Source organism: Peromyscus eremicus, chromosome 23 (genome assembly GCF_949786415.1).
Source record: "Peromyscus eremicus chromosome 23, PerEre_H2_v1, whole genome shotgun sequence".
Taxonomy (NCBI): Eukaryota; Metazoa; Chordata; class Mammalia; order Rodentia; family Cricetidae; genus Peromyscus; species Peromyscus eremicus.
Window position 1 is genome coordinate 25,754,112 of NC_081438.1, and position 9,509 is coordinate 25,763,620.

Consider the following 9,509-nt stretch of genomic DNA (forward strand, 5'->3'; position numbering starts at 1 on the left):
TCAGTGAGAAAATGTGGTTCAATGAAAACTAGGAGTAGAGGGAATAAGGAAGACTCGTGGTGTCAAACTCCTGCTTCCACCCACATGGACACCACATGAACACAAACACACATGTTCACACATACACATGGATATACCACACATACACAAGGCTATACACACTCACTCCACACCTGTGAATGGACACATACACACACATAGACCACACATACACATACTTACATGTGTGTGTACGCACACACACACCAAAACACGTGTATGGATACAAACATACCCCCCCCCCACACACACACACATACACACAGAGAGAAAACAAAACAACTAGATCATGGCCAATTTCAATCCCACCTCAAGCAGCTATTACCAGCTAAGTGGGATCAGCTGTCAAGAAGACAGCCAAAAGGATCAATGGAGCTGAAGCAAGAGTCCAGAAACTGAGAGAATGGTCCTGGGGTGCAGTGTTCACACAGGGTCTCACTGTGTAGTACCGGCTCACTTGGAGTTCACCTTGAAGTCTTAGCTGGTCTTCATCTCCAGATCTCCAGGTTGGATGGTCCTTTCACAAGGCTCACTTAAGACCATCAGAAAACACATATATTTACATTAAGATCCACAACAATAACAAAATTAGAGTTATGAAGTACCAACGAAAATACTATTATGGCCAGGTTTACCACAGCATGAGGAACTGAACTAAAGGGTCACAGCATCAGGAAGGTGGAGAACCACTGCTTTACATGGTAGGATTACAGGTGTGCACCACCATACCTAGAAAAAACCATTTATTCTTCTGGTGGAATGTTCTCCATCATGAGAGCTGCTTCTACCATTAGTGACTTGCCCCTGCATAAGGCTATGGACACTCGGGTTAAAAGACTAGACAGAGGCCATGGGCTCCACACAGCCAATGAGAACTGAAGGTCTGAGTGCAAAAAAGGGTTAATGAAGAGATGACGGGACCCAAGACCAGGCTCCAAAGATCAATTGGCAGTGATAATCAAAACGTCAAGTGGGTTGCTGAGATGTATGTGAGGTTTTACTCCTCTGTCTTGTGAGACCTCTTAGGTAAAAGTGCAACTTAAGCCAGAAGAAGACTCATTCCCTTCACCCCACCCAAGGTTACAGAAGTGTAAACACCCGGTGGGGGAGGTGACCCTGACCTAGCTGGCTACCTGCAAATAATATTAGGTTTGGGGACCCAGGAAATGGAGGATTGGAAGCCCAGCAAATTTTCAACCCATTTCTGATCCCTTTTCTGGACATTTACAGGCTCTGTTTAAGAGATCAGTGACAGTTCCCACAGTTTATAGAGAAAGAAACACCATTCCTGACAGCAAACAGTTCTCTAAAATGGTGTCTCACAATACAATACAGTGTATTGACCTGGGTAGCATAAAGTGTCAACTTGTCACAGCTAGAGTCATCTGAGGGGAGACCCTCCAATGTAGGATTGGCCTAGGTCAGATGGGCCTCTGGATATGTCTGTGAGGGACTCTTTGGTTGTAGGTTGATGTAGGAGGGCTCAGCCCACTGTGGGAGGTACCATTCCTAGGCATGTGGAAATCAACTGTATAAGAAAGCTAGCTGGGTATAAGCCATTCCTAGGCATGTGGAAATCAACTGTATAAGAAAGCTAGCTGGGTATAAGCCAGCCGGCAAGTCGAGAGTAAGCAGCTTTCTATATGAGCCTTGCTCTAATTTTTGCTTGTGAAATGTGATCCTTTAATGGAAGTAATGCTATGTGTACCAGCAAGCAGATGCGACTTCAGATCCTGCTTTGACTACACTCAGTGTTGGACTGTAATCTTCAGTCCTAAGATGAATAAATACTTTCCCCCCTTAAGATGCTTTTGGCCAGAGGTTTGCAGATTTTCTTTTTCGCAAGAGAAGTGCAAGTGGAATATGTACAGAGCTGAATTGAAAGCAGATGAAAATTCCTCTGGCACTCTAGTAAAGCAGCATTCAACATCTGCCATTCCAAAGCAAAGGTCACAAAGAGAAACATCCAGACCCAAGGCAGCTTTCGTTGAAACTGGTTCTTGGCACCATAGATTCTCTCTCAGTGGATACTCAACAGGCCTTACAGAACCAAGAGCCCCTTTCATCTCAGGAGAGAGGTAAACCAATAGAAGCTATGAAGACAGTGAGGTATCAGTGAGTGTTCCCACCAGAGCCACACACAGAACTCACTTAAACAGGGAAACAGTGAGCTTCATCCCCTGATATTATTATTTTAAGTGTATGGGTGTTTTGTCTACAGGTAAGTCTGTGCACCACATGCATGATTGGTGCCCAGGGAGGACAGAAGGCACTGGATGCCCAGGACTACAGTTATAGGTAGTTATGAGCCATCATGTAGGTGCTGGGAGTGGAATCCAGGTCCTCCAGGAGGGCAGGCAGTGCTCTGAACTGCTGAGCCATCTCTCAGCCTCTCTCCTAACTTTTTGATTGTTTGCTTTTGAGACAGGGCTTCTCTGCAGACCAGCATGGCCTCATTTCAGAGATCTGCCTGTCTCTACCTCCTGAGTGCTGGCCTTAAGGGCCACCATGTCTGGATTTCTTTCTCCTAGGTTTTCACAACTTACTTCAATTGCCTGAAATTTGAATTCTTTCTGATTCTATTTGGAAATCAAACTCTGTGGATACTGTTGAAATCAGGAGGTGGGGACCCCACCCACTTTTAAAAGTTTTTTTTAAAAAATAATAACTAAGCCAGGCGGTGGTGGCGCACGCCTTTAATCCCAGCACTCGGGAGGCAGAGGCAGGTGGATCTCTGTGAGTTCGAGGCCAGCCTGGGCTACCAAGTGAGTTCCAGGAAAGGCGCAAAGCTACACAGAGAAACCCTGTCTCAAAAAACCAAAAAAAAAAAAAAAAAAAAAAAATAGTAATAACTACCTATGAAGGCACATGATAGTTACAAAAAAGTAAAAAAAAAATTAAAGTTTTAGAAAACAGAAAATTTCTCATACTTTTGGATTGACATGATTAAAAGATGAAACTGTCTATACTGTCAAATCTATCTATTGATCTTGGTAATTCTTGTGAAAATTCCATTGATATTGCTCACAAAAAAAGAGAGAAAAAAACTACAATTCATATGATGGTAAAAAGACCCTAAAAAATAATCCAAAGCAGGAAAAAACACTGCAGGTTATCAGAATATTTGATCTCAAGACTTGGTTCTAAGTGGCAGGAACAGCATGGTACTGTCAGAAAACAGAAGAGTAGACCAGTAGAATAGACAGAGGACACAGAAATGAAGCCACACAGCTAGAACCACCCTGGTCTTTAACAAGATTTTTGTTTTTTATTTATATGTCTGTGTCCAGGTGTATGGCAGTGAATGGGAGTACCCTTGGAGGACAGAAGAGGACTTTGGATCCCCTGGAGCTGGAGCTACTTACTGGTGGTTGTGAGTTGACAGATTGGATACTGGGAAGCAAACCTGTATCCTATGTCAGTGCAGAAAGTTCTCCTAACCATTGAGCCATCCTTCCAGGTCCCAACATAATTTTGACAAAGATGCCAAAAACATACATTGGGGAAAATGATATTTTTTGAGTAAGTAGTTCTGGATATTCACACATAGAGGATGAAATTAGATTCTCATCTCTCCTCCAACCAAAAGTGCAGTTCAAATTGGACAAAGATCCTAAGGTGAGACCTGAAACCACTAGAGAAAAAGCTACAGAAAACAGCTCAATATATGGGCATATGCAAGAACATTCTGAGAAGAAATCCAGTACACAATATATTCCAAGAACTCAACAAATAGGCCTCCAAAAATTGAAAACCGTACTCCAATAGCAAGGAAGCAATCCCCAGCATAAAAAGACAGCCTGGCAAATGGGAGAAGATCAGTCCGCAGATTAATATCTAGGCTCTGTAATGAATTTCAAAACTTGAATATCAAAAAAAAAAATCTTCCAATTAATAAATGGACAAGTAAATTGAAGAAATACAACTATAATTTACAAAAACTCCATAAACATTTGAAAAAAGGGTGAATACCACAATCCACTCGAAAATACAAATTAAAATTGTGTGGTGATACTATCTCAACATAGTCAGAACTGTCATATTAAGGAAACAAAAGCTTCCAGGGAGGAGGTGGAAGAGAGCTCTTATACTCTGCTGGTCAGAATGGGAACTGGTGCAGCTGCCATGGAAATCAATAAGGGGGCTGTTGGTGACTTCCCAAATTCTTTGACAAAATATCTGAGAAAGGAATTTGAGCCAGGATGGTATATTTATTTGGGCTCCTGTTGAATGGTTTAGTCCATCCTGGTGGGGAAGGAGTGGTGCAGGTGTCTGAAGTGGCTGATCACATTGTCTCTTTGGTCAGAAAGCAGATGAATCCTGTTGCTCAGCATCCACTTCACTTTGCTTTTGAAGCAGTCTGGAACCCTAGCTCATGAGATGGTGCTGCCCAGACTCAGGGTGGGTCTCCCCTGCTCAGTTTACCCTCTCTGGAGACAGCCTCACACATACACACCCAGAGGTGTGGCTCTCAGGTGATTCCAAATGTATCCAGTCTGAGAGGAAGGTCAACCATCACAGGAGGTTAACAATAACAAAACACTAAAGCTGTCATACTGTCCAGCGAAGCCACTCCAGGGTCTATACAAAATGAATCTAAGTCACATTGTCACAATGCATACGTCCACACCCACCTTCAGTGCGCCCACACTGCTGCACTGTTCACAGCAGTTCAGCTGTGGAACACAGATGCCACACCCAACCATGGGATACCTGCTGAGGAAAGCTGCAAACAGGGAGTGGAACCAGTCCACGAGAAAGAAGTATGTTGCAGTCAACAAAGCTAAAAGCAGTTAAGAGATCTGAAGAGCATTTTGCCATCAGACATAGAGATGGAGAATGTGGAGTTTGCTCAGCTGGTTTTTGGTCTTGCTTTTGTCCGGTGTTTCCTCACTCTACTCCCTTCCCTACATTTTGGAATGCTAATGTATATTTTATGTCATTATGTATTTTAAGTAAGTAATCTATTCTTTGATGTTGATTTTGTAGGGGATTACTGTTAGGAGATTGCATGAACCTCAGAAGGGTGAATCTTGGACTTGGAAACATTGTTGATACTGTGATAGACTATGGGAACTTTTGAAGTTGGACTAAATGCATTTTGTATTATGATATTTTTACAAGCTTTTGGGGGGCAGGGAGTGGAACTCAGTAGTTCGAATGTAACTGGTCCCCATTAGCTCCTAGGGAGTGGCACTACTAGGAGGTGTGGCTTTGGTGGAATAGGTATGGCCTTGTTGGAGGAAGTGTGTCACTGTGGAGTTGGGCTTTGAGGTCTCATATATGCTCAATCCATGCAAGTGAGACAGACCACTTCCTGTTGCCTGCACAAGATGCTGAACTATCAGCTACCTCTCCAACACCATGTCTGCCTACATGCCACCAATCTCCCCATGATGATTAACTCTGAAACTGTAAGCCACCCAATTAAATGTTTTCCTTTATAAGAGTCATCATGTCATGGTGTTTCTTCATCAGCAATAGAAACTCTAAGACACAACTTGTAGAATATATATTTGCTATTTGTGAGTATACAGTTTCAGGGCTGACCACTCTGCATTAGACAATGAATAAGGGGTTCAACCCTGGGAGAAACTAATTCTCCTCTCAGCAGTCATTAGGTGCCTGTAGTCCTTTGTCTAGGGGTGTTCTACATCAACATGTCCGTTGATACTGCCGTTGTCCTGGTCTTGTTTATAGAGTCATTTTTAGGAGAAACTGTTGCAGAGCAAACTTCCTGGTATTTTAGCTTTCACAACCTCGCTTCTATATTGGTACCTGTTCAGAGACACAGCTGTGATGTAGATGTATCCGTTGGTACTGGTCTCCCCTTGACCCACTGGTTTATTTCCGCATTGTGTCCAGTTGTGGTTTCTGTGATGGTCTCCACATGTTTTGTAAAGAGAAGAGTCTTAAATGAGGGATAGTAGCTTCACTTATCTGTGCCCAAGATTGAGATGCAATCGTAAGAGTACATGTACACGTAACATGGAGATGCACGGTAAATGGGGAGAATCACAGCTGTTACTGCACAAGAAGTTTACAACAAGAGACAGCCAGTTCATTCAAAAGGCGGTAATTCCATAACGCCTTGTGTGATGGTTTCCTCTAACAGAACTCTTGGTTCTGATAAATTGACCTTCTGAACTCTAGTTGTCACTGCTGTATACTCTCATGGACTTTCACTACCAGCGGCTCTCAATAGTAAACAAACTGATCAAGGAACATCTGTGGTCAAACCTCTCACTCCACCCAGGGCAGTGTTCTGAGGCTCCTGGTGCTGCAGGCCAGGGCCAGAGACCCTCACACAGGAAACTAACTTCCTCCTGGAGGCTGAGGAGGAAGAGGAAGTGCCTCTCCAAGTAGCCTTGGAGGCTGGGTGAGGCATACCCTTAGCAGGACCTTTGATCCCCGGGGGCCTCAGAGGAGGAGCAGGCAGGACTCCTGCATGGCAGCGGTGTCCTGGGGTCACTATGACCTTGGTGGTAACTGTGATGTCGCTCTGCCCCGCTGGTCTGCATCACTCAAGGAGGGGGAGGGAACGGCCATCACGCTGTCCCCGCCTCAGCGGCTCAGTGCCAGCTGCTGAGCTCAGTGCTCAGCTTAGAGCCCGGTGCTGGCACGTGCCAGGGCGACGGTCCCTGGTTCTTGATCCTGAAGGGGCTCTTCCTTGTCACAAGCTCTTTTGGTTGAACTTATGTGACGATTTGTTTTGCATGGTCCTCTTCAAGATGGGGTGGGTGCGGCACCCTCCAGGACCGGAAAATCAAGGTGAGGAGAGCATTCCACTGCCCTGCATCTGCTTCCTTCAGTCACTGGATGAAGGTTCTGTTCCTAATCGGTGCAGGGTGGGCTTTCAGTTTTTCTGTTGTATGTAATGTGATAAGAAACACTTCACCACGGAATTAAAATAAAAAGGTAAGGCTTCTGCCGGGCGGTGGTGGCGCACGCCTTTAATCCCAGCACTCGGGAGGCAGAGCCAGGCGGATCTCTGTGAGTTCGAGGCCAGCCTGGGCTACCAAGTGAGTTCCAGGAAAAGGCGCAAAGCTACACAGAGAAACCTTGTCTCGAAAAACCAAAAAAAAAAAAAAGGTAAGGCTTCTGTTGGCCTTAAGTCAAATCAGGCATTGGTTGGTTACTCCCACAAGCTTTGAGCCACCATTGACCTAGCGTATCTTGCGGGTAGTACACCATTGCAGATAAAGGGTTTGTTGGCTGGCTTCCTGATGGTGTTTCTCTTATGATAGTGTGTACATTTGGAAGTTTGAACCACACAAATACTACTAATATGAACTTTTGGAAATTGGAACTGTTAGAAAACATGGGACTTCAGTCAGAACCCTTATGGCAGACAGATTTGTAGCAGCAAATTAAGATAAATACCAGAGGAGGTTTAAAATTAAGTGTTTTCTGATGTGTTCTGACATGTTGTCAAATCAATTTATTTCAATTTACACAGGAAAATACATACTAGCATATTAATCAAAAGTTTAGGAAGAAAAGTTATCAGATGTTATTCAGAGCAACACATTTAAAAAATTCCACAGGTGGCCGGGTGGTGGTGGCGCACGCCTTTAATCCCAGCACTCGGGAGGTAGAGCCAGGCGGATCTCTGTGAGTTCGAGGCCAGCCTGGACTACCAAGTGAGTTCCAGGGAAGGCGCAAAGCTACACAGAGAAACCCTGTCTCGAAAAACCAAAAAAAAAAAAAAAATTCCACAGGCGTATTTTTTTAAGTCATTTAAATACTTGGAAAAAGTTGAAGTGTGAGAAACACAGGTTGCCATCAACAATTTGTCCCTGACTCTTCTTGAAACATAAGAGATGCAAAAAATAAACAATCGAAAAAAACCTCATCATCTTTGTTTCTTTGTGTGACAAATGTAATTTAGATTTAATAATTACAGTGGGTTGGTGCATTCTGTTTTATTAGTTCTCTGTCATGATCTTTCCAAAACCTTTTCTGACTAAATAAATGTTTGTTGTGAGGTAAAATTTGTAAAGTTTACTAAATGGAAATGGAAATATGTGGAGAAAGGCAGAAAATAGATTTAATCATAAAACAGAATGTTTGCGGAAGATAAAGAATCAAGACCATATATGAACATGCAGTGTTTGTTAAAATTCCTTAGTCCTAAAATCTGTACACTGGCACACAATTATAATATAATTCTCTGTTTGGAATAAAGGTGATAGAAGGCAGAAGGTACCACTTAGGTTAAACATTTTATATAGAGAAAAGGAAAATCCAGGTTTGAACTTGCATTTGAAAGCCCTAAAATGGCCTGCAAAAGGAAAGGATACTGTCTTAGTCAGGGAGTCCTCTATCTCTCAGCTGCTTGAATTGGAAAGACTTTCAAACGATCAAGGAAACATCCTGCCACAGCTTGGCTCATGAGATTGTAGGCTATGAGAACAGATGGGATCAATCTGAGTGCTAGAGAAGTGGGAAAGTGAGTCATGTACTTACTCAGATCTCCCAAATAAAGGCTACATAATCTAAGAAAATCCAGAGAAATCACTTCCTAATGGACTGGCTCAAAGGAAGCATTGGGATGCTTGGTTATCACAAGCAGAGGTCTCAAAAGTATCATGTACTGGAAGCTGATGAAGGAAGGACAGAGATGCAGAGCTTTAGGGCCACTTCACTGAGCATGATGGAGCTGTGCTTACAGAAGAGGTGAGAAATAAAAAGTTTGCTTCACCAGGGACATCAGAACTGGTGTGCCACTTCAGTGCCTTTGCAGAGCTCCATGGTAGAATGTAATCTCGTGGAAACAACTAACATTTGAAAGCAGGGGTGGAGTGTTGTGTAACAATTTTCCCTTTTTTGATAGGAATTTTTTCTGTTGGTTTTGAGATTAGAATTACATTATTTTCTCTTCCCTTTCATCCTTTCAGACTCTCCCTACAGTCTTCCTTGCTCTTTTTCTAATTTATGACATCTCTTTTTATTAATTGTTGTTGCATGCATGTGTATACACATGCAGTTGTAGATTGCTAACTATAAACTGATCATTCTGTATTGCTAGCATGTATGATACTGGATATCCAAATTGTGTGCTCTTCCCTGGCTAAAACTATTTCTTTAAGGCTCAGAAAGTTCTATGGAAAGATGGAGGACGTTCATAAGACTCAGGCATTAAACCATGGCTGGGAAAGCTGAAACTTACAAGATTAATAAGGCCCTTCCCCTCCCAAGGTTATACAGGTGTTGAGTAGGACAACTGAAGAGATGAGTCATATAGAGATATTCAGGCTTCTAGTTTTCATGAGTCACCCATTTTAATATGAGCCTTTGTGATGCTACTGCATTTGAGTTATTCATATTCCTGTAAGTAATCCCTTACCTATACTCCTGTCAATTAACTTCAATAAACTCATTAATTTGTGGGAGTAGAAATTACATGGTGTTCCCTGGGAGGCAGACAGGTAAAGAAAGGGGGAACTAATAAATAATACCAATGGTCA

The 9,509-nt window shown here is 42.9% G+C and overlaps 1 long non-coding RNA gene across 1 annotated transcript; it reads right to left on the reverse strand.

Annotated features, from left to right (window-relative positions):
- Positions 1-322: 322 nt before the first annotated feature.
- LOC131898089 (uncharacterized) lies at positions 323-6,501 on the reverse strand. Its single transcript, XR_009375843.1, has 3 exons — positions 6,430-6,501; positions 5,818-5,913; positions 323-571 (listed from the first exon to the last, which is right to left on the reverse strand). It is a non-coding gene; the product is annotated as an uncharacterized LOC131898089 (long non-coding RNA).
- Positions 6,502-9,509: the final 3,008 nt, after the last annotated feature.